Source organism: Hesperophylax consimilis, chromosome 7 (genome assembly GCF_061612785.1).
Source record: "Hesperophylax consimilis isolate HC1 chromosome 7, BYU_Hcon_1.0, whole genome shotgun sequence".
Classification (NCBI taxonomy): Eukaryota; Metazoa; Arthropoda; class Insecta; order Trichoptera; family Limnephilidae; genus Hesperophylax; species Hesperophylax consimilis.
The window spans coordinates 19,424,931-19,450,405 of NC_142842.1; the positions used below are offsets into that span (position 1 = coordinate 19,424,931).

Below are 25,475 nucleotides of genomic sequence, written 5' to 3' on the forward strand. Positions count from 1 at the left end.
AATGTCTTCGAAACGATTGTGTTGCCAGCGCACAGAGTATTTTTATTATTCCTTTCACAGAAAGTAAGCACTTCTGCGCAGCAAGTACCTAGTCAAACGCGAATAAAACATTCGTGTGTACTATACACGAGAGAATTGATTTATTTTCTTCAACATATTTATTCAATCTAAACCATAAGCTCCCTTAAAAATGAAGATCTTGACAAAATTTCTTCATTAAAATAATTTTAATATCATCATAATACTTACGTAATGAAAATAACCCCTTGGATCTTTTGGTGTCGTTTTGGCTCCATGATAACTCATTACCTACATGATTTTTTTAATACAAAATTACCTATATATTTCATGATAATTCATCGCAGTGAAAATTCACCGTGGTAACGATTTAGAATAGCATTCGCCAAACGATCGCTCTCGAACTACCGGTAGCTCGCGGCAGTATTTTTGGTAGCTCGCGTGAATGTTTAACTTCAGGGACAAGATAAAAAATTTTGGGAAATGATCTCTCTTGATTTTCCAACAAACTTACACTCTAGGAGCAAAACCTAAGTCGTGGAGAAGTTAAACATTTCTCCTGTTTAAAAGTGAAGCTTTCGTTTTATCAGAAAAATATCCAATTTTAGTTCAAATTGAACTCAAAATAAAGGTATTGTTCTATTCTACCTACTTATGTGAATCTCTGTTTCCTCTATGAAGGCTGTTAAAAGTAAATATAGAAACAGACCCACAGATAATTGATAATTGCTTTTGGATGGTGATAAGTAGAGACCGGATTATATGCATTTGCATATTTGCATATGCAAATGCATATTTAGACCCTTTTCAGCGGTAGTTGCATATTTTAGCAAATAATTCGACGCTCTCTTCAAGGAGTTTAATGTGCTTGATGTTCGACAGTGTTACATAAAAAAAATAACAATCTGCGTCCACAAAAATAAAAACAAAACGATAACAGTCGATCATAATCATCAAACCAGAAGTAAGAGCAGAAACGACCTTTCTATTCCAACTAGCAATACTGCGGCTTATCAAAAAGTTTTCTCATACCTGGGACCAAAAATATACAACAAAATCCCCTATCAATTTAAACTGTGTGAATTATCAGCCTTCGGTACTATGGTTATTAGACTTAGGTAGGACAGATTCCGAAAAATTATTAAAAAACGTAGTCTGAGTTGATTTCTTCGATTTTGTATTTTGTATTTACCTAAAAAATATTTTTTTATTTTTCTTTCTTACATTGATATATTATATTTTTATTTTATATTTTACATGTACCTATCTGGATTTTATTGTTTATTACTGCTAAATTGTATTTTCCTAAAAAAAAATTTTCTTTCTATTTTTCTTTCTTACATTTATATGTTATATTTTAATTTTATTTTTATATTTTACATGTACCTACCTGGAATTATGTACACGCAACCTGCCAATTTGACTGTCCTAAAACGGGAAACTTCCTAGTTGGACAGTCAAAGCTTCCTTTTATATTTGTATATCTTGTATGTAATAAATGTAAAAATAAATAAATTTGAGATCTTGCATATTTACGCTTGATATCGTTCAGATGCCTCACATAGCGACACTATAGACGTTAGATAGCAAGGCGCGCGGCCAGCGAAGCTGAGCGAAGAACTGATTACTGATCTTACTGATCGCTACGGCCGGCGGCCGGAGCGGGGGGGAACCTCTCTCATCTTCGCCTGCGCTCGCGCCTACTCGGCTTTATTCGGCTAATTGCCGAAAACAATTCATTCATTCGTATGAGGGGTGATTTGGTATATTTTTATGGTAATTCAGTGAATTGCGAATTTTGTTTTTGACTGGTCGCACGCGCTGTTCTTTAGAGTTTCGTCTAGTGTTTTGTTTGTTTGCACAAAGTTGTACATTGTGAAAGTGAACCATGCCCCCTGATAAAAAAAATGTCCATACGTGGATAGCTGAATATCCTGGAATATTTACATACGACGGAAAAGTTTTATACTGCCGAGTTTGCGAGAAAAACATTTCTAGCACAAAAAAGTTCCAAATAGACCAGCATGTCAAAACCAGTGTTCATATCGCAGGAGTGCAGAAGAAGGGCCCACGACAACAAGTTTTTACAGTGGCAAGTAGCAGTAACCGTGAAGTAACCTCCAAAGGTAAACAACAAAATCACTTTAGCATGGATCTATGTGAAGCATTTCTTGCAAGCAATATCCCTCTATACAAACTGAAAAATCTTGCCTTGAAGGATTTTCTCAAAAAATATTGCCTAAATCAAAATATACCGGATGAATCTACTTTACATAAAAATTACATACCATCAATTTATCTACATGTGCTGGAAGAAATACGCAATGAACTCAAGGATAACATCATATGGATTTCAGCTGACGAAACCACCGACACTTGCGGCCGTTACATTGCAAATTTGATTGTTGGTGCATTAAAACTTGAACCTTCACCTTCCTATTTGGTGGCCTGCAGAGAACTTGAAAAGGCAAATCATTCTACGATCGCCAGATTTGTGAATGAGGGTATAAAAAAAATATTTCCTGAATCTTCTGCGGTTGAAAATGTGTATGTGTTGCTCTCAGATGCTGCCCCCTATATGATCAAAGCAGGCAAAGCCCTCCAAGTATTTTATCCCAATTTGATTCATGTGACGTGTTTTGCTCACGGAATTCACAGACTCGCCGAAGAAGTGAGATCCACGTTTGCGAATGTAAATAACCTGATTTCATCAGCAAAGAAAGTGTTTCTTAAGGCGCCTGCTCGTATAAAGGCCTACAAAGAAAAACTGCCAAATATCCCTTTACCTCCTGAGCCAGTAATAACACGTTGGGGTACATGGATCGAAGCTGCGATGTTTTACCATGAACATTTTGAAGCCATCAAGGGTGTTATCAATGACTTCGATAGTGCAGAGGCTTTGGCAGTTTTCCAGTGCAAAGAATCGTTTGACGACGCCAGTATTAAAAAAACCTAGCTATGATTACCACTCATTTCGCCTACATACCTGCAAGTATAAAAACGCTTGAAACTCATGGATTGGCGTTGAATGCATCTATCCAGGTTATGAAGGAAATTCGCCTTATGAATTCCTCGTTGCCAAAGCTATTCCCGAGTAAACTCAAAGCAAAATTTGAAAACATACTGAATAATAACCCAGGGTTTGAACCTTTGTGCCAACCTACCAATAAGTACCTACCTACTGAGTCTAGTGTTGACATATTCTTACGTCTGCTATAATTTAATAAAAATCAACATAAAATTAAAGTGTACTAAACTCAAAGATCTAAACTATTAGAAATCAAAGACCGCGCTTCAAATCAGTGCATTTATATCTTGTGAAGTGCTATTTTTTCATGTTTTTTTGTCTTCACAAAGAAACTGCATGTTAACTGTCAAAAAAAAAAACAAATAATAAAAATAAATCTGTCATTCTGTACTAAAACGAGCTAGCTGTTAAAAAATTCAAAAGTGCCTAAACTGTGTTGAAACTATCAATATTAAACATCATTCAATCAATTGTATTCACGGCGAAATCAATTTATTTCAACATGAATACACTGTGCATCGTTTGCGACAAAAATATTGACAGTCCAGCCGAATTCATATCTTGTGTTGTCTGTGATAATGGCTATCATCTTGTTTGTGCAGAGATTGGTGAAAACATACGTGGTGCTCGTAATTCTCAGTGGAAATGTAAAAAATGCTCTAAAGCTTTTTCTAAAAAAAAGACCAGAAATATGAATTATTATGATGAAAAAATCGATCAAGAACCATCTACCGGCAAACCTACCAAACATCTAACTCAACAGTCAACAGACGCAGAGAAATTTCCTTCATCAACCATAGATGGCGCAAGCGGCATTCTTACGTCAGAAAAGTTTATTTTAGAATTAAACAATTTCAAAAAAACAATAATGGATTTTGTGGAACAAAAATATGATTCGATTATCGCACAAAACAAAGAAATCCTTGATTCATTTAAATTTTTAGCGGATCAGCAAGACCTTCTAAAAAAACGTTTAACTGTCATTGAATCCTCGCAAGAAAGGTTCATTACTGATATGCTAGAATTAAAAAAACAAAACGCTGTATTAGAAAATACTACTTCTCATCAGGACGACAAAATTGACCGGCTGGAGTACATTACACAGATGTGCAATATCGACATCAGAGGCATCCCTGAAGCAAACAATGAAAATATTATGGAAACTCTTAAAAAGATATCAAAAATCATAAATTACGGAGATACCTCGATACCTTTACAATCTGAAATCAATAAAATGTACAGACTAGGACCAAAACTGTCCGAAAAAAATCCCAGGTCTGTAATAGTGTCGTTCAATAGTATTAAATCTCGAGATGACTTCCTACTCAAAATCAAAGACTATAAAAAATCCTCTACCTCCAGTTCAAGCAAACTCAATACAGCAGATCTAGGGCTATCTCAAGAAGCAAAACGGATTTACGTGTCAGATCATCTAACTCAAAAAGGAAAATTCTTACTCTCCCAAACTAAAAAATTCGCCAGAGAAAATAACTATAAATACTCTTGGTCATCTTTGGGGCGCATTCTACTAAGACATACGGATACATCCAAAATTATTACGATTAAAAACATCACTGATCTTGATCGAGAAAAACGCCAACAACTATGACAGATGATAAAAAGTACCTCAACATTTACTGCACTGCTAAACAAAAATAATCCGGATAATATCATATTCATCGCAAGTTTTCTCATGAGTTATTTCTTTGTCTTTATAAATAATAATGTTTTAATTGAAAATAATGCATTCCTACTCTTTTTAGGAGTTCTTTCATGTAGCAACATTATCAGTGTGAAAATTGTTTATATCAGCATTCACTATTTTTATTATACTTTACCTCCTTTGACTGTATCTCACGTTTCGTTAGCTCTCTCTAAAAAAAAATTATATATCTCCATAAATAATACTTTCACTACAAGTTTTTATTTGAATATTACCGCTATATACTTTTCACACACCCTAAGCATAATACCTAATTTTTATCAAAATAATTCTTTCTTACTTTCATTAGTAGCTTTCCCTAGTAACATCAAAATTATTATAAAAATTGCGAATCTTACAATTAAAAATTCTAACCATACTCTTCCTCTAAGCAACAAAAACCACGCTGTTTTAGTATTCTTTAAAATATCTGTTTACTGGGTAAATATTATTCTTCCTTCATGTTCTCGTAGGAATCAGAGTAGTAATATCTTATTTACTCACTATATGATGCTCTTATTTTCTTCAATAATCTTTTTATTTTGGCTAACTTTTATTATATTCACTTGTATTTACAGAATTTACATTAACTACAAATGCTCGAGCTCTGTCAAAATAATGTTTTTGTATTTCTCAAAAACCTTTACTACTGTTTTATTTACATATTTTATTCGCACATTTTTAATCATACTTTTGCATTTTTCACATGTTACTAAATTTAATTATTGTCCTTTATCACACCTAACAATTACAATCAGAAGCATTATACACTATAGTATGCACTTTACAGTTAAAATATATTTTAAGTGGGAATACTATGTATCAACATTATCATTCATGTTATATAATGTTCTCTCATTATCTCATAATAATGCACTCTCTCTATTCCCTCTCTCTGTGCTTCAATCAAACTCATATGTACGTATCACAAGCAGCGAGAGTCTTTGTAAGATTATGTTCCCAACAAATCTATGTAAATCTGGAAAAAATCTTAATTTACATAATAATATGTCCTAGTATTGGTTCTTCTTTGCATTTTTCGCATGTTATGGTATTTAATTATTGTTTTTTGGCATTTTTTTTCGCATCAACTCCTCTACAGAATCAGCACATACTTTGCATTTGGCCATTTTATTGATTTTATTGTTTTCATATTTTTTGTATTTGCAGCCTTCATGACAGATATCTACATAATCATCAACTGCTTAGATTGCTCTATACGAAACATACCAACACCATCATCTTTTATAACATCTTTTACATCTAATATAATTAGTGGATTCAACTTTCATCTCGAAGTAAAATACGCATCATACTCGAATAATCAGAACTCACATTCTACTATACAATATATTAATAAAACACCGATTAACAACACAGTAATTTACACTTTCGTTTTTAACTTTTTGTTTGCAGACTTTTCGCAAAAGAACTACGGGTTCACCACCACACATCATAGTAAATTTAATCATAATTATGTTTCAGTTACCTTCGGATAATTACAATGATTCTGTAATTAGCATTAATATGAATATAATTCGAGATCTGGAGAATTTAAACAACTATAACTGGGACTCATATAGTCTAAAAATCATACACCAGAATATTAGAAGCATTTCAAATCTAGATGACTTTACAATTTTTCTTGATCAATTTAATTCATCTTTCGATGTTATAATATTAACCGAATGCTGGTTAAATAAATACTACACCGTAAAATCAATCCACAATTACTCTGAATATCACACCACAACCAACCTCAACAAATCCAGTGGAATTGTTATCTACATCAAGGACGGAATTAAAGCTCATGTAGAGGAAATTACTTTAGCACAATCAAACTGTATGAAAATAGTATTGAATAATAACATATGCATATTTGCCATTTACAGATCTCCTTCCTTCATCAATATTGACCCCTTCCTTTCTTCATTGCAAGAAATTTTAATCAATGCGAAAAAATTTGAACAGCAAATTATAATGGGAGATTTAAACATTAACACTATCCCTGACTACCACCGTCAATCAATCGATTATCTATGTCTACTCGCGGAAAATGGTTTCACACAGACTATTAACAGCTTTACTCGTGAACAGGGCTCGAGTAAATCCTGTCTTGATCACATCAATGTAAAAAATATTAACTTTATTGACACTTTTGTTATACACTCAACTATTTCAGACCACTATACAACATCTCTTTGTCTTAAAAACAAGCCTCCCACTTCTTCGAAAATTAAATACGTTGCTAAAACTAATTTCAACAAGTTAATTGAGGACTTGAGCGCAGAAAACTGGCTAAATGTTCTAGATAAATCAGATACTGACTTAGCAATGAAAGAATTTATTATCAAACTACACGAGTATATATCAAAACACACAAGTAATATAACCGTATCTAATAAACAAATTAAATTCACACCATGGATCACCCTGGGGCTAGTTAAATCGATTCACAGAAGAAATCATCTTCATGAAAAGGCAAAAATATATCCTGAGAATTTGGTATTACAATGTTATTATAAAAAATATAGGAATTTGTGTAAGAAATTAATTACATCGGCGAAAGAAAATTATTATAAAAAACTCATTTACGAAAACAACTGCAATCCAAAACGTTTTTGGGATACCTTTCGCAACATAACCAAATCCAAAATCAATAAATCTTCTGAAATAAAATCGCTATACATTAACACATCAAACTCTGAAGTCCCCAAAGATATGGCAAACTTTGCAAATAGTTACTTTTCATCTGTGGGTGACACACTTGCGAAAAAAATTCTCGATAAGTGTAAGAAATCAGAAACCGCTCTCGCCAATTTAACTATCCCTAGGATCGGTCACAAAATAGACTCAATCACAACTTCAACTTACGAAGTCATGAAGATAATTGACGACCTTAAATCATCAAAAGCATGTGGTCCCGATAAGATTTCATCAAATCTTCTAAAAATCATTAAAGTATACATAGCCATACCGATTGCGTTCATTGCGAATCTAAGCTTTAATTCAGGGAAATTCCCTAACCATTTAAAACAGTCAATCGTCATTTTACTACATAAAAGTGGGGACAAATCACTGATACATAATTACCGGCCTGTTTCCTTGCTCAACTCTGTCTCTAAAATTATGGAGAAAATTGTAAAGAACCGTCTCATCCTTTATCTCGAAAATAACAACATCCTTTCTAGTAGACAATTCGGCTTTCGCAAAGGTTTAAGCACTGAAAACGCCATCGCTAATTTGACAAAAATCATCTCTAACAATCTAGATAAAGGTAGTAAATGCATTGCACTTTTTTTAGATCTAGCTAAAGCGTTCGACACTATCTCGCACAAAATTCTGCTGAATAAACTACAGCGAATTGGGATACAGGGTCAAATTTTCAAGTGGTTTGTTAGTTACCTAGAAAACAGGAGCCAAAGAGTGGATATTAACGGTACTCTAAGTGATCCAGCCAATATTAAATATGGCGTACCGCAAGGAAGTACACTAGGTCCCATATTGTTTAATGTTTATATAAATGACTTATGTAATACTTCATTTGCAGACCACATTATTACATTTGCTGACGATACAGTACTTTTATTCGAAGGCAAAACCTGGAATGAGTCTTGCATTAAAGCTGAATTTGGCATAAACAAAGTTAAACAGTGGCTAGATAGTAATCTCCTCACTCTAAACTCGGATAAAACGAAATTCATCTGCTTCAGTTCAACTCAAGCGGGTCAACCACAAGAAATTATTAACATTAGAATACACCATTGTTACGACACTATTACATGTAAATGCAATACCTTAGAATGTGTGGACAATATAAGATACCTAGGAATTATCATTGATAAATTTCTGAGATGGGACAAACACATAGCCTTTACTTCCACAAAGGTCAGGAAACTTACACATCTGTTTATAGCAATAAGAAATATTCTATGTCTAAATGATTTGAAACGAATTTACTTTGCAATGTGCAATTCCATACTAGACTATGCTTCCTTAGGTTGGGGAGGTTGTGCCAAAACCATACTCGATCCCTTAGCTAAATCCCAGAAATCGCTTATAAGAGTCATACTGAAAAAACCTTTCAGGTACCCCAGCGATTCATTGTTCGCAGAGTTTCGTGTTCTTGATGTAAGACAATTATACATGAGGAAAATCATTTTACATACTCAAAAACAGAGGCACTACTTAGCTTCCGTAAACCACTGTCATAATACAAGACATGCAAAAAAAAACCCAACAGTTCCGCCCACCACTTCCTCATCTTTAGCACAGAGACAATTCTCATACTTAGGCCCTAAACTGCTCAATCTCATACCTGATGCATGGAAGGCAAAGAGTACTAATATTCTGCGTATGCAGGTAAACAATTGGCTTCTGGTCTTGGGGAGAGTTGAATGCGAGAATATGCTAAAAAACAGTAATTAAATTGTAAATTTTGTTTTTCTTTACATTCTTCTTTACATTTTAACTTATATTGGTATTATATTAGCATTACAGGAACTGTATTTTTACATAAAGAAAGTTCGAAAATTGTTCAATTCTTCGTGATATTTTTCCTTAAAGGAAAAGTTCCTTCTTTACTTTCATTTTTTATTTTTTGTTATTTTTCATTTCCTTGTTTTATATATTAATATTTCTTTAGTTTAATATATTAGCTAAACAATAGTAAAAAAAAAAAAATGAATATACATTTGTATTACCTTACCAACAGAATTTCTTCAATTCAGTTTCATTTTCAAATTCATTTTCTTGTTTTTATCTATTAATTCAGCTTATGTTATGTTAATTCAGTTATTATGTCAGCTAAATAATAGTAAAATATGTCGTGATATAACTGGAAGTATTCTAGAATATGAATATACATATGTATTTTTTTTTAACAACAGAATAGTCAACACTATAATGTACCATATATTACATGTAAAAACTTTATCATACTGGAATGTCCTAAAACGGGCAATCGCCTAGTTGGACATTTTAAGTTCATTAATTGTATTATGTAATATTTACAAACAAACAATAAATAAATAAATAAATAAATAAATAAAATAAATAAATTGATAACTTCATCAACGGGGCAGGTGAAATTTAGCCCGGAACAATAAGTTAAAAAATCGCACCCAAATTTAAATTCTGTCCAGCCACATCAGTAGACGTAGAACGTTCCTTTTCCGCTTACAAAAATATATTAAGCGATCGTAGACACAATTTGTCTACAGAACATTTAGAACAGTACTTAGTCATATACGTTTTTAAAGGTAAATTCTAAATTTTATTGTTAAATACATTTTATAATTGATATTTTCGAAAATATAATTGTTATCCTTGAGAACTAATAGCTTACTAAAATAAAAAAAATGTAAAAATACGACTTCCTGTATTATTTCATGTTGCATATTTTGACCCTTTTTATGGATTTTCGTGCATATTTTAGCTATTTTTATTGCATATTTGCATGCATATTTTGGGCTATTTTTGTTGCATATAATCCGGTCTCTCCGGTCTCACCGCGAATTGAAAAAACGTGGAGGAAAGGGAATGTCATTATTTTCACGTTTACAGACTCATTTGAGATATTTTAAATTTATTATTTTGTTTATATAAATAATTTAAGTACGCATTTTATGTTTTATTGGAAGTCTGATGTCATAATTTATTTTAAGTAATATAATAATATTATGTATGGTAAGTAGCTCACCAGACACTTTTAAATTCAGAAAGTAGCTCACATCCTTTTTTAGTTTAGAGACCGCTGATTTAGAACAGGGGCGCACCCAGAAAACAACATTAAATGTATGCTATATCCATACTTTACATATTATTATTAATATACTTGTTTCCAGTTATGTGAAAAATAAACTTACAAAAAAAATAATTCCTATTTTACATAATTGAAATGAGTAGATAAAATGTTTTTTTTTGCATGCTTGATTTCGCTCTGAAGCCATGAACTACTATTACCTCAGCAATTAATTGAATGTCTAATATCCTTGGTTTTTCACCCATTTCTAACAAAAATATTTATTTCGCTAGAATAATCGCGTCTGCCAAAGGGTTTTCCCCAATATTATGTCGGCTGAACGATTCGTAAATAGGGAAACCATACCTAAATTCCGGCATCGTTTTCATTCCGGTGGCGGATGAGATATTTTACTGCCTCTGGAGTGCTCTGGAGTACCTGGACAAGTACGAGTAATAAGTACCTGGCAGATGATATGAAAGATTACATGGCAATGCGATATTTTACCCGCTACCTTAAATGAAACCAATTCCAGAATTTAGGTAAAGGTTCCGTCTTTACGAATATATCATTCTGCTGACCTAATATTTGCGGTGAACCCAATAATTCACTGGATAAGTTAACAGTAGTGAGAAGAAAGGCATTTTTCACTTGAATAATCGCGTCTGCCACAGGGTTCTCCTCAATATTATGTTGGCAGAACGATATATTCGTAAAGAGAAAACTCATAGCTAAATTTTGGAATCGGTTTCATTTGAGTTGCCGATGAGATATTTTATTGCTTCTGGAGGTTACCTTCAAGGTCGTCTACCAGACAACATACAATTGCAACATATAAATGTTGGCTGAACGCATTTTTCATAACAAATTAGCGGTCAACACCAGCATTTACTAATATTAATTAGTAAAGTGCCATGTCGGATATTTTCGCCACAAAAATGACAATGGAAGTGCTCCCTTTCCGGAACTCCCCCCGAGTAGACATCTGGCAGAGCGAGTTTTTTTTACTAATTTTATTTGGAGTCGAAGTGGCCTATCGGAATTCACTTTTACGGTTATCGCTTCGACCATTGTGTCCACTCCGAGCGCCGGATTGTCAAGGCGTCAAGGCGTTGATAATACTTAACAACTAACAGTCCTAAAACATCACACTCGAGATTATTTTTAGCGCCACCGAAACATCCAAATTATCCGAATATTGTTGATTACAGTGATGGCGTTTACAGATTTTGACAATTTTTAACGCGCCTGGCGCCGTTTCGCTTAGAGCCGGCCCTGGAAGCATTAAAAAAAAACAAATCTTAATTTAGTTCTAAATTTACAATATTCAATGGTCAAATTACTTTTAAACAAAGCCGAATAAACAAATACATTAAGTACCTACATATTTGCTGTAAACTTATTATCTTTTAATTCTAAACAGGATTTCACGTAAGCTATGGATCAAACGAAGTAGATGATAGAAGAAGTTATTTGCGATTAAAATGACCGAATACGAAAATCAATTTTTGTATTTAAAAAAATACCCAGTGTACCATCAAATATAAATTTCTTAAAACCGAAACAGTATTTTTGATTTTTTTTTCGTAATTATGCTGTTAAGTGACGTTTCTATACCATGTAACTATGAACTCCGTATCCATATTAGTTTTTTGTAATATTATTTTTTTCTAACCCTTTAGTACACATTTGTTGTTTCGTGATTCGTGATGTTTTCTGTGTATTTCAAATGCGCCATATAGTCATTTTTTTTAAATTTTCCGTAAAAACAAATACTGTTTTAAAACTAGATAAAATTATCTCTCTGGTGTATGCTTTTAAAATAAACATTACTATTTCTAAAAAAATAAATTTTAATATCAAACGTGAAAAATGTTGTCAAAAACGCTAACCACATTTTTACTTAATTTTTTACTCCAATCATAGAAAAATTGAGAAAACTCGAAATTTTGAAACACATTCGTTTTGTTTTGGAAATTTGTAAGAAAACGGTAACTTCACTTTGATCTCGTTCATGAAATAAAAAATATGAAATAATTTTTAAAGTTAAACCCATTATTACGATAGCGGCCCGAATTTTTTTTTTTGGTTTATTGTTTTAATAGGTACAGTTATAATGTATACATATTACAAAGTTGTTTTTTTTTAAATACCAGAAAGAGTAAAGTAACACACCTTTTCTTTGAACAAACGCTCGTGTTAAAAAGGTGGGGAAACGTAATTAATTACTATTTTAACATATTTTAAACAAAGAAAAATAAAATACAGTTTACAGACAATTGTTGTAAAAAAATAATAGAAAAAAGGAGGAGAGAAAAAAAGAAGAAAGCAGAAAAAACGATATCTAATATTATTTTAGAGAATTATGATATTATTTTAAAAGTGTAATAATTAAAGAAATACTGCTGAATTATATTTTAAATTGTGAATTTGAATTTCAACAAATTTTTTTGTAATGTTACATCTAGAGGTAATTCGTTAAACCATTTCACTCCATTATATTTATAAAATGTTTGGGCTGTGGTGGTTTTGCAGCACGGTGAGGTTATAGAACCTTGCACATTTGGTATGTTGCTGTTTGAAAAAAGTATTAAACGCGCCTGGCGCCGTTTCGCTTAGAGCAGGCCCTGGAGACATTAAAAAAACAAATCTTAATTTAGTTCTAACTTTACAATATTCAATATAAATATTAAGTATTTATTCATTTTGGATATTTTTAGGGTTTTATTAATGGATTCCAGTATAAATATTTGAAGGAAAGTGGATTATGATTTCTCTATCTAAGTTCAATGATAGAAAAAAGTATAAAAATACTTTTATAAAATATGGACGCCCGGTCATATATGACCCCAAAACGCTGGAGGGGTTAAGACGATGCCATACGTAGTAATTCGAAATCATGTGTTTTTGGTTTGAAAATTTGGTCGTCTAGAAATGTTTCAGATGATAATTAAATATTGCGAGTAGAATACATCTTGGCCTTTGAAATAATCGAGTAATTTTTAGATAAGTCTTTTTATAAGCCCAGAAAAAAATAATGTAAAGGCCTATGAAAACTGCTTTAAAGTTCAAAATCTCCTACTTACAAACCCATTTTCGGTTATGATTTTATTGTATAATGTGGCAAATTAAGTTATTTATAAAATGATCGGAAGAAAATTAAATATTTATGCCTAAACAATCAGAAAATAAAATAAAAGGCACTTTTTGGCCATGTTTTTTTCTTGCATAAATCAAAACAGGCAAATGGTCTTAAGCGGGAATTTAAACCTTATCGCCATCTACGTAAGGGTTGTTATGGATAGCAGCTCAAATTAAAATATTACACGACGTAGTGCATCGCCTCAAAAATAAAACCTAGCATTCGCACGAATCTGACACAAAAATTATGTACCACAGAAAGTTGAACCAGTTTAATTTACATTGATTCCAGCAAGGTTAATTAATAACTTGTTGGTAAGCACATATCTCAATCTGAATATTACAAATTAACGGAATATGCTCATTAAATCAATTAATTTTCGGTAGGAGATGCATACTGAAAAAAATGGTATTGTGAAAAAAAAATGTGCTGGCCGGATCGGGAGAAGCCGTTTGAAGGAGACCCCTGACCTTTCCAGCCGGATTCTCGACCCAACGTCTTGCACTGCAGTAGAAGGGATGGATTCCCATGTCACTTCTGTACACACTGACCCAGATTCCTACCCACCAATCATAACATTTTCTTTCCTAGAACTTCCTCTCCATCCTTTACTTTAAAAGACCCTCCACACAGCATCCTTAAGGATGACACGTAAAAAATATTTATTTTGTTTACATAAGTGTATAGGTTTTCCGCACAATATATTCCGGAACAATATTCCGTTAGTATAAAATTAATAAATTTCAAACGGTTGTCACAGAGCTATACAATTAGAGGCGCCACTGCGTACTAATATCTGGTCGAAAAGGGTAGCTAGCGATAACCGGTGCGCACTGTCCATAGACCGGATTTTGTAGTTTCCGGTCGTTCGGCGTAAGAGCGTTGTGAGCGTTGAAGACCAAATCGGACTGATTGGACAGAACTTATTGTAAGTTGTTTTATCGCTTCATGTCTCATAAATGGCTGTTCGACATTTTATAAACTAAAACTACTAAGAACTCAGATACTTGTGGATCAACAGATAAATAGATATAAGTTTCAGTATAAAAACGAAGTAATGAAATTAGCATTCCATAATCTGATTGGCAACTAACCAAAATAATAAATTCCATGTCATGGGCAGCTGCGTACATAACACCGCCATTGTCTATTTAAACTAAATAATATTACAATACTGTATTTGGTACCTATATGTCTGTTTTACAGACGCAATACAATCGCAAGTATGTGCAAAATACAATCGAGAAATAATATGTCAACATTCATTTGAAAATTAGGCATAAAATGTAAGACAATTCAGCAAAATTGGTAGGTAAGTACCATTGACTTCCATGTCGTGGACTGGAGGATTAGTGCGATTTTGTAGAAATGGCATTGAAGCCAAATCTAGGGTGAGAGGAAATTGACTGGCAGCCATCTTGTGTGACTAACTTTTAAACTGATTTGTATGCAAATCGGCGCGAAATAAACTATTATTTTCTTGATTATTTTTCGTGTATTTTATGAAATAAGAAATATAAATAAAAAAATATGTTTTATAAAATGTTTGGCTTTTCCGGAAACTATATATATTATGTCGGGATGTTCTGTATTAGCGCCGTCCGAGTATACATTTAGGCACAATCAAGTTAAAAAAATAATTTACCAAAGTTTGGTAAGTAAACATAACTTGATTGACTGCCGTAATATAATACCATATTATGAATACGAACCAAATTCATTTAATGAAAACGAATTTTATAAAACATATTATGATAAAACTATACTAACATGACGAAATTTAAATAAAATAATTTATATGATTAATGTCACTATTCCAAATGATGTAATATTCAAAATCTGTTTCTGAAAAAATAAGAAAATACACAGATTTAGTAAATGAAATTAAAAGAATTAGATGATTTATTTATTTATTTATTTTCCCAAAAATCTCTGATGTACCAGGCCGTTCAACTCTATAACAAAATCCCGAAGGAAATTGCTGTGATAGAAAATATTAATAAGTTCAAAAATGAATTAAGAAAATATGTCTATCTCAATTATTAATGTTTCTTTTTTTTGTGACTTTATTGAAATATTTAAAGAAAGATTATGTTTGCCAAACAATGTACATGTTTATATGTTTATAAAACTATTAGCACACACGAAGATGTGAGCTAACTTAAGATTAATAAATAAATAAATAAATTTGGCATTTCAGACTATAAAAATATTACCATTTGTTATTTCGGCTACTGGAATTATACCTAGCTCTCTCATTCAAAATTTAGGCTTATTAGATCTGTCAAAGAATTTATACATAAAATGCAAAAATCAGTCATTTTAAATACATGTAGGATTACAAAAGATTTTTTAAATACTTATATTGAGGTATCAGTAGGATTTATCGGTCCAGTTAGGAGTTCTACAGAGCCGAACCCACTGATATGAAAATATCTGGAGTCGGTGAATTATTTTTCCATTTGATCACTGGTGAGTTGAAGTTGTCGTTCTTGTATTGTTTTGTATTTATTATGCTTATATAATACACTTGCATAATTTGGATTGACTAGATGATCATTTGTGGAAAAGTGTGTGGAAGGGTTTAGATTTTCCTCTGGGGAAGATTTAACCAGGACATAAAGTCGAAAGAAAAAAAAATTAAATACAAATATAAATATTCTATATTTGAAACGTGATTTCTTAGGGTTAATCGTGTAAGGGTAAGTAAATTCAAATTTCGTTATTTTTCAGGGGTAGGTATTTCAAGAATTCAGACCAGCTATAAAGTACCTACGTATAATACGATATTTTTTAACCTGAAAATTGTTTTAATTCTATATTTGAATGGGAATTTGGACGGGTTGTTTCGGAGAATTTGAACAATTCATTAAATTTCAACGTTCATTTCGGGTTTTGTGAAAGTCCTATTCAAGTTCTGTTATTATATGTCAATGTAGGCTAATTGCTAGTTGCTCGACAAAACTGAAATAATAACAGAACTTGAAATAATAAAAGAACTTGAAAATTAACTTTGAAATTTGAAGAATAGTTCAAATTCTCCGAAACAACCCGTCCTTACTCAAATAATATACCGTGATGTTTCACGGGTCTGCGCAAGTATAATATACCTACTAACTTTTCCGGTTTGCTTGGCCTACGATTACCTAATTTACTTAGCAGAAAGCGCGCCCAAATTCCATCCTCACGCGCTCATTCATAAATACCTTACACGCAAGAGAATTAAGCTTTTAACCCTTTCGATACTGAATTAAAACTGACAGTGGTAGAACATATTTTTGATGCTCGATAACAATTGGTAGAGTTATTTGAAAATTTTTGTGTTTTTTTTCTTCTTAATAGTTTAGAAGTTATTACTCCTTATATTTGAAAAAAAATTAGGTCCAGAGGGTTATTTCACGTAAAATGTTGTAGTGAAAAATATAACACTATATTAAATTTTAAAAAATACCTAGAAATTAAACATTAAAAAAACATTACATCACAAAAAAAATTCGGTCGGTAATTTAAAATTTATATTTTTAAACAAAAATCACCTATCAAAATATATTATAAATATGGCTAAAAGAAACTTTAGAACTTTAACAGTTTAGACCACTTTTTATTTGGAACTTCTCTGACGGCTATAAAATAAATAATAATATATGTGTCAATTTTTCGGTAACATTCTCGAAGGTCGCATAAATAGAAAAACTGTACAAATAAACCTAAATAAACTATGAATTTACGTAATAAACCTTGCAATTTTATGCTTCGTTAGTAGTATAAGGAATGTGTTTAGAATAATATTTATTTAACTTCCGATTTTATTGTCCGGGTTAAATCTTCCCCATAGGAAAAACTAAACCCTTCCACACACTTTTCCACAAATGATCATCTAGTCAATCAACATTATGCAAGTGCATAATGCACTTGTAATATAAGCAAAATAAATACAAAACAATACAAGAACAACACATCAACTCACAAGAGATCAAATGGGAAAATAATTCACCGACTCCAAATATTTTCATATCAGAGGGTTCGGCTCGGTAGAACTTCTAACAGGGCCTATAAATCCTACTGATCCCTTAACATAAATATTTAAAAAAATCTTTCGTTATCCTACATGTATTCAAAATGACCGACTTTTGCATCTTTATATATAAATTTTTTGATAGATCTAATACGCCTAAATTTTTAATGAGAGAGCTAGGTATAATGCCAGTAGCCGAAATAACGAATGGTAATATTTTTATAGTCTGAGTACGCCAAATTCTTTTTATTTCATTTCCTAAATCTGTGTATTTTCTTATTTTTTCATTAACAGATTTTTGAATATTACAGGAATTTGGAATAGCGACATCAATGATATAAGTTATTTTTTAAATTTTGTCATGTAAAACTATATCGGGTCTATTATGACTAATCGTTCGGTCTGTTAGTATAGTATATATATTGTATATATTATTATTATTTTTATATTTTTTTATGCTCAAGAATACCTGGAAATTCAGATCTTGTCACTAAACACGGCCAAATCCATTCCAAGCAACGTTTCAATTCTGAATTCTTAGGTTAAACCAGGGCGATACTGAAAGAATCTTCCACTCTGGAACGCGCCGCAAATGTACAGTAGGTATATTATTTTAAAAGAGTAAATGGTGAAATCCCACAAACGAATCTTTGGGGGTGTGGTAAGGAGATGAATGAAAGAGATTGTGAGGTCACAGCGTTTATTGAGTCAGTGTAGTAGCGAGAGATGACTCCGGACCGATGCTCACGCAGTTAGTGGATGTAGTCAACGGGAAAATCCCCGGGTTGTAGATCGATACCAGATGTAAGTGGAGATGATAGTAGTGAAGTGGTCGAGGCGATGAAGTCGGTTACTCGACACCGCGTTGGAGGACACCGGACTTGTAGAAAGTATTCAGCAGTGGGGAAGACGTTGATACTTCCTGGTACTCCAGTGTGTAGAAAGAGAGCCGAAAGTATGATTCACCAGGTCGGCAGACGCGGGAGATGCAGGCCGGCGAAGATGTCGCAGGGCCAACGCGCAGACCAGCAAAGATGTCGTAAGGCTTAGGTGCGTGAAGGACGCAGGCCAGGGATGATATCACAAGGCCAAAGTGCTCTTGTAATCCCGCAAAGTCAGTGATAATTTCTAGCTTCTCGTGTGAGGTAGTGCAAAGCCGAGCGTAGTAGGTTCGGGGCGCGGGGCCAAAGCGGCCACCCGATCCAGTTAGCGTCGAGCGCTCGTACTGGGTAATTGTAAGACAGACCCCTCGAATACGGAGGCCGTTAAAGTTAGCTTTTGGAAACGTCTTACGATATATACATTATGATGAATAATAATATATATATTCAGGCAAACAGAAAACAATAGCAAAAAAATATTAAGATTTTATTCTAATGTGTCCCACAGCCAACAGGTTAAATCTATGCCAGCAGCTTCCCACAATCGGTCAAACGTGGCGACTGTAAAAAATGGCGCATCCATCGCCAGATCCGAAACGAAAACGTCTGGTTGCGTCTGGTCTCTCGCTAGTCTCGTTTCTGTTTTTCAAGACGAAGAATAGTTACTGCAGATCGACGCTTTACAGAAATAAACGACGCGTTTGCGACGCCCGGGCCAGTCACCGGGCAGCGTCGCTGTCGGTCAGTCTATCCTGGATTACAATAGGCGGTCGGAATATTGCTCGATAAATTCAACACCTCTATCTGTCTACTTATATGTTTACAACATGCAATAAGTCGAGATTTTTCTTTGTTCAAAGATGTTTAATTTTGAACGTATTGACTAGCACAAGTGTGAATATTTAATGGCGTCTAACTTACTTACATCAAATAGACTTCGTAAAAGTGATAATATAGAAGGAATATATCTATTTGTGTGAAAGTCCATTTTATACTACCATAGTTCCTAGATTTATTAAAGATTAACATTGATCTAGTGTTTATAAATAAGTTCAGAGTTGGTGACTGAAACTAGTGCATTCTGCGTTAAAGAATATAATATCTACCAAAAAAGACTGGATTACGAAACGTTGTAGTTGCCAAACATCTATCGCCACTTATGTGAGTACCTAACAATAACATGACTCAAAACTATCTATTTAAAAGCTTGCCAAGGATAGTCGCGAGTATCAAGCTATGAAGCTATTGCAACTACACTACCTATCTCCGCTGTCACTTTTCATGCATGTTGTTCTGTGTGTTTGGCTCTTCCCGCAAAACTAATTCTAGAGGAAACTTTGCATTGACGTTCATCCGATCGTGTAATATTTTGGTGTTGGTATCAGGAAAATAATTGTCTCCCTTCCCGGACATTAACTCATTGTTAAAATTACTCGATGATTCTGAAAATTACTCGTTTATTCTTACTTGTGCAAATTAGAGTTTGTGCAAGTAAGATTGAGTGTGCAGGCGGACCTTAAAAATACACAGTGTAAACAACCTACAGGATATTAACCCCAAGGCGAAATTTAAAACCCAGTATAAGCATTAAAAAAACTACATTTCTTGACACAACGAATAATCTAACCTAACTTAACGCAACCTAATTAAAACCCTAACATAATGAGTAAATTACTAAATGATGCTCACGATAGGAATCAATAAAATTTTATAGTTATTGGAGACAGGACGGTTAATCGAATGGGTGCCTTTTTAAATGTTATTGACAGACAATTCGGGGGGTATAATAACTATCCAGAGGGTAAACAATTGTCCTGTATTACCTTCATGGTAGTATATTTTAGTGATTGGGCAACAAAAGCAAAGGTTTGTTGATCCAGAAATATGAAAAACTGAATCCTTTCAGTCGTCCACACGTGTGACTGAAACCATTTGATTTTTACACCCAGTAGTTACAATAGCTCGCAATTAGTGCATTTATCGAATATTTTATTTGTGTCTTTTCACGAATCTTCTATTTGACTACGAATAAGCCGACGATATTTCCTACTACCATCAAACTTAAAGGAAATGTTGATTGTCTTACTTCTTTACGGTATAAGTACCTTTAAATACAGAATAATTTTTTTTTTACAAAACAATTATACTAATATGATTACCAATTTTTACTACACAACATTTACAATCAGGCCATGCGAAACAAAATATTATCTATCAACTATTTTTTTTAAATGTGTGAAATGCGTTTTAGTTAGTCTTTTCGGTGCTATTTACTCTAAAACGAAAGATCAAATCATAAAAGTTATATCTACTACAAAATCAACTCCAAATGTGATATAGACTCACCAGTTTCCCGGTTGTAATACGAGCGTGAAAACGAAATGAAAACTTGTACTTTGAAAACCGTGAAAAACGGCGCTTGACGCAAGTAAAATTTTGGCGCCCCTTGTCAAAAGCGATAGACGACTGGGTAAATAATAATAAATAATATTTTAATGATTTGTGTTTTCAAGAGCGATGTGTTAGGAGAGGTATTATCAGCGTATTGGCGCCTTGAAAATTCGGCGTTCGGAGCGGACCGCTCCAATTGCGTCCGTATATATTGTTTTTTCAATCGTTTACAAATGGTATTATTTGTGATAAATGCAAACCGTCAGAAAACCGTCGCATTATTTTTTTTACGTGTTGGCAAATGAGGCCCAATTCAATTCCTCTGTTAGCTAAGAAGTCATCTATCATTGCACGGGCAACATATCTGTTTAGTAGGAGCTTTTCAAATATTGACGGGTTATTTGTAATCCTGAATCCTGAATCTGATCCTGATGTCTAACTTTGAAAAAAATCGGAACAGTTGTCTCGAGCGATCCGAGAATAATTAAAAAATGTTTAAATTAATTGCAGGTAAACGTTGTATAAAACCAATTTAATTTCAATGAATAGAAAAGCCTTATTTTGCAGCTTTCTGTATTTTAAGCCCTATTTTTAGGACTAAAACTAACTGAATAACAAACGCGCATTCCTGAAAATCTGCTATGATGTATGGCAGTAAGTCATGGAACCAGTTCCAATAAGGTTTTTACTTTATTTAGGTTTTGTCAGCTCTTCTTTGTTTTCTCAGTCTCTGCCAGCAGAGAAAGGAAGAAAGTAGACTGAATGCTGTACAAACGAGAATCCCTGAGGCGTATGTGTGGTAAAACCATGTACTATTGTGTGAGAAATATCATTCGCAAAGAATGCAAGGCAATGAGTAAGATTAGGAACGGAACGCTTAGATAGTTTGGGCATATACAGTGAATGAACGAAGAAAGGAATGTAAGTAATTTGACGTGAATTTGAATGGTAGAAGAAGTAGAGGACGCCCGAGGAAGACACGGTAGATCAAATAAACCAGATACTTGAGTCGGGCCATATCAAGAATAACAGAAGAGTATGAATGCGATGAATTTGAATGAGGCAAGGAGTGTGTGCCAAGATAGAGTTGTTTTGCGGTCCGTCCTCTCTGCCTACCCCTACGGAAACAGCGTGATGGCTAGTTAGTTAGGTCAGAGGTGACACAAAAATTCCCAAATTTTGGTAATAAATAGTTTTCACTCAAAGAAACAAAACCAGTACTTGGAGTTTGTGTTGATAAATGTAAATAATAATGTGTTCATCTTCACCTATACCTTTTTTTACGATAAGTTTTTGCATGAATTTTCATTTTGCTTAAAAAAATTATCATGTATAGATTTTTCTACTATGAAATCTATTTTTTTAAATATGTAGGTACTTAGGTTTTTATTATGTGAGCTCGAGACCACTGATGTTTAATACTTAGATGAAACATGAAGCGAAAAGTTGGGTTTCACTTTTGTACGTCCAATTAGTCAAATGTGGCCTCCAACGCTACCAACGCTCTAACTCCAACTACAAAATCCAGTCTGTGCACAGAGCGCACCGATTATTTCTAGCAGAACACGTTTCAGCGAGATATAAGTACGCAATAGCGCCTCTATGTATTGTATGGCTCTATGCTTGTGACACAACTACATCAAAATTGAAATATGAATATCGTCATGCACAACAACGGTTATATATAAAGAATCATCTACTAACATGACTTTTTATATAAAACAAGTCATGTTAGTATATAAAAAGTCATCATGTTAGTAGCCCATAACCGCAATCGTAGATGTTTGACTCTAATCCGCCGCCAAACGAAAGAAGAAGAATATTCCCTGGAACGGCTGGGTGGCCATTCTCATACAAAACATAGATTTGGATTTGCGGTCAAAATACCCAACCAAACAGAAAAATTGTTTTTTGTGCTATTATTTTATTTAATATAAATTATGATGTATAAGCCAAGAGAATTAAACATTTTTCAGCAAAATTTTCGAGGCTACTTTGATTTTTTTTGTGAGTCAATCGTAATTATTGAAAAAATATCATGCCCCTTTAATATAATGAAACATAAATTTAAAAAAAACGCTTTTTCTGTAATTTTTAAAATTAATTTACGACAAATTTGTGTTCCAACGTAAATGGGTCGCATGTAATATTAATTTATTATAACTTTTATTTATTATTTATAATTTGTAATTCGTCATATTTGTACAGAGCAAAATTATTTGTAAAAACGATTATCGTTAACTCAGAAATAATTGTTAAAGATGCCTCTAAAATAATAATAAAAAAATGATTCCCTGAATATCCACTATTTTATAATTTAATTACAAATTAATAATGTAGCACTTATCCAAATCAAAAATTAATTAAAAATTATTACTTTTCTGTTTGGTTGAGTATTTTGACCTTCAATCCATATATAAGTTTGTATGAAAATGGCTGTGCATCCGTTCCCTTCAATTTCATTAAAAGCATTTCCAAATAGCATCGCAAAGTGACATGTCTGTTTTAAAATATTCATTACACAGTTATTACAGAATAAAAAAAATAGTTGAAATAAACACTGGATTTGAGAATACAAAACCAAACAGATTTTTTTTTGTTAATCCTATGGTATTGCAAATATGTTGTACGGATATGTGCTACTTTATTAATTTGTAATTAAATTATAAAATAAAGGTCATTCAGTAAATCCCTTTCTCATGATTTTAGAGGAAAATCGAAAATTACCAATTAGAAAATTGTGAATACAGTGTAGAACCGATGATATTCGTAAAATCCTATATTAGTTAAAGCGTATATCTAAATAGTACATAATGATAAATTTCAACTATAAGCACAGGGCCGGCTCTGCGCGTGCACGATTGGATCACTCCGCTCCGCGGCGACTTGCCAAGGCGCTATGCGCCAGGAAGCCAAAGCGCTGATAATACCTAAATGGGCGCACGCACTGCGATTTTGGAATAGCTGTAAACGCCACACCCCGCACAAACACGCACTGCGGCTGGAGTTTTTACTTATTTTTATTTCATGGTGGTACTGAATTAATTACTAATTCCGACAACCTAGCACCTAATTTTTTAGGTTTTTACTATCGCCAGGCGCTGTTTGATGCAGGGCCGGCCCTGAACTTAATTTCAATAACAGTAATTTATGATAGCTGAACAAATATTTAAGAGGGTATGTTTTTAGAATAAATAAATAACCTACTAAATTGTTATTAATGCATTATTTATTAGTCAACAGATGTTCATTTATGACACACACTTAACGCAAGAAGCCAGTCTAATTTGCTTTGAACATTTGTAGTGCAGTTAATTTAGAAATAAATAAATACAAGAGCTGTATTGGTTTTGTCGTGTACCTGGTTGATAGACCCACCGTCACAACAAGACCCGCAAGGAAGAATGCGAATTCCGCGAATCTTGGCCGAAAATCAAGATATTTTTAAAAATTAGCTAGACGATGTAAGAATGCATGGGGACCACTGTTACTCTGACAGGAACTCATTAATTCAATCGAAAACAAGTGGAATTAGAATACGTCGCAGCGAATCCATCGACCACCTATGCTATACCTTTATCTAGGTTTTGTAATAATGTATCTGAAACGCTGTGGAAGAAAACCGTTCTCGCGTTCGGAAAGTATTTTTTATACTATGTTTTGTTGTCACCGAAAGTGCTCGCGGGAAGCACCAAAAACCATCGCGGACTGTAGGTTCCCCGCCCCTGGTTTTATCCTTAGTATACCTACCAGCATTAATTAATTATTTTAACAAACAATCATTCATATCAGAGGCGGTCGATCCAAATGTATTGAATCAAAGAATAAAGTATTGAATCACCTCTTTCCTACTATTGGCTATAACAGCCCCAACGAAAAACGCTTTCTTCAAGCAAGTAGATACCATACCTTATTTATAGAGTTTTCTTATTCTTGATTAATTGCATAGTGCTGCTAAAGATAAAGACATAATCACATGTTGTGTGTATGTGTCAGAATTATGTTAGTAGTAGTGCAGCGTTGTGAATGCGGATTGATGAAATTACTAGTATTAATGTTTTGTAGTCAAATAATTTGTCGCAAGATGCACTACGAGAAGGACAAAGATTATTGAATTTTTATAGAATACGGGAAATTGGTCCTCACTAAAAAATTACGTCTTTCCTCCTGTCATTTTTAAATTTGCTTGCCCAGATCAGAATCAGAACCTCCCCGAAAGCCCACGTTACAGAAACTTTATCTAACTACGATGAATAACTTACAACACATAGTTCAGGGAAGTCTGCCAACCTTTTATGTGTAAGTACTGCAGTAAAATCTGTTGTGGCTGGCTCTAAAATGTTGACACATTTAAACACAGTAATGAGGAACTCCAATGAAAATTATTATACAGGGTTTTCCAATAAGAGGTGTTATTTTGAATAGCCCGCTATTTCGGTAAATGTTACTTTCAAAGCTGTTATTTTTTGACATTTTACAAGTAGAAACTACGCCATTAATAAAAATGGAACGATACACGCTTCAACAACGCATTGAAATTATTAAAATTCACTCG

The 25,475-nt window shown here is 33.2% G+C and overlaps 1 protein-coding gene across 1 annotated transcript in view; it reads left to right on the forward strand.

Annotated features, from left to right (window-relative positions):
* Positions 1-19,242: 19,242 nt before the first annotated feature.
* The window catches only part of LOC149422431 (uncharacterized), a 45,884-nt gene continuing 39,651 nt past the window's right edge, over positions 19,243-25,475 (forward strand). Inside the window, exon 1 of the mRNA XM_089633798.1 lies at positions 19,243-19,690. The gene's annotated coding sequence lies outside the window, so the exon portion shown is untranslated. The remainder of the gene's footprint in view (positions 19,691-25,475) is intronic.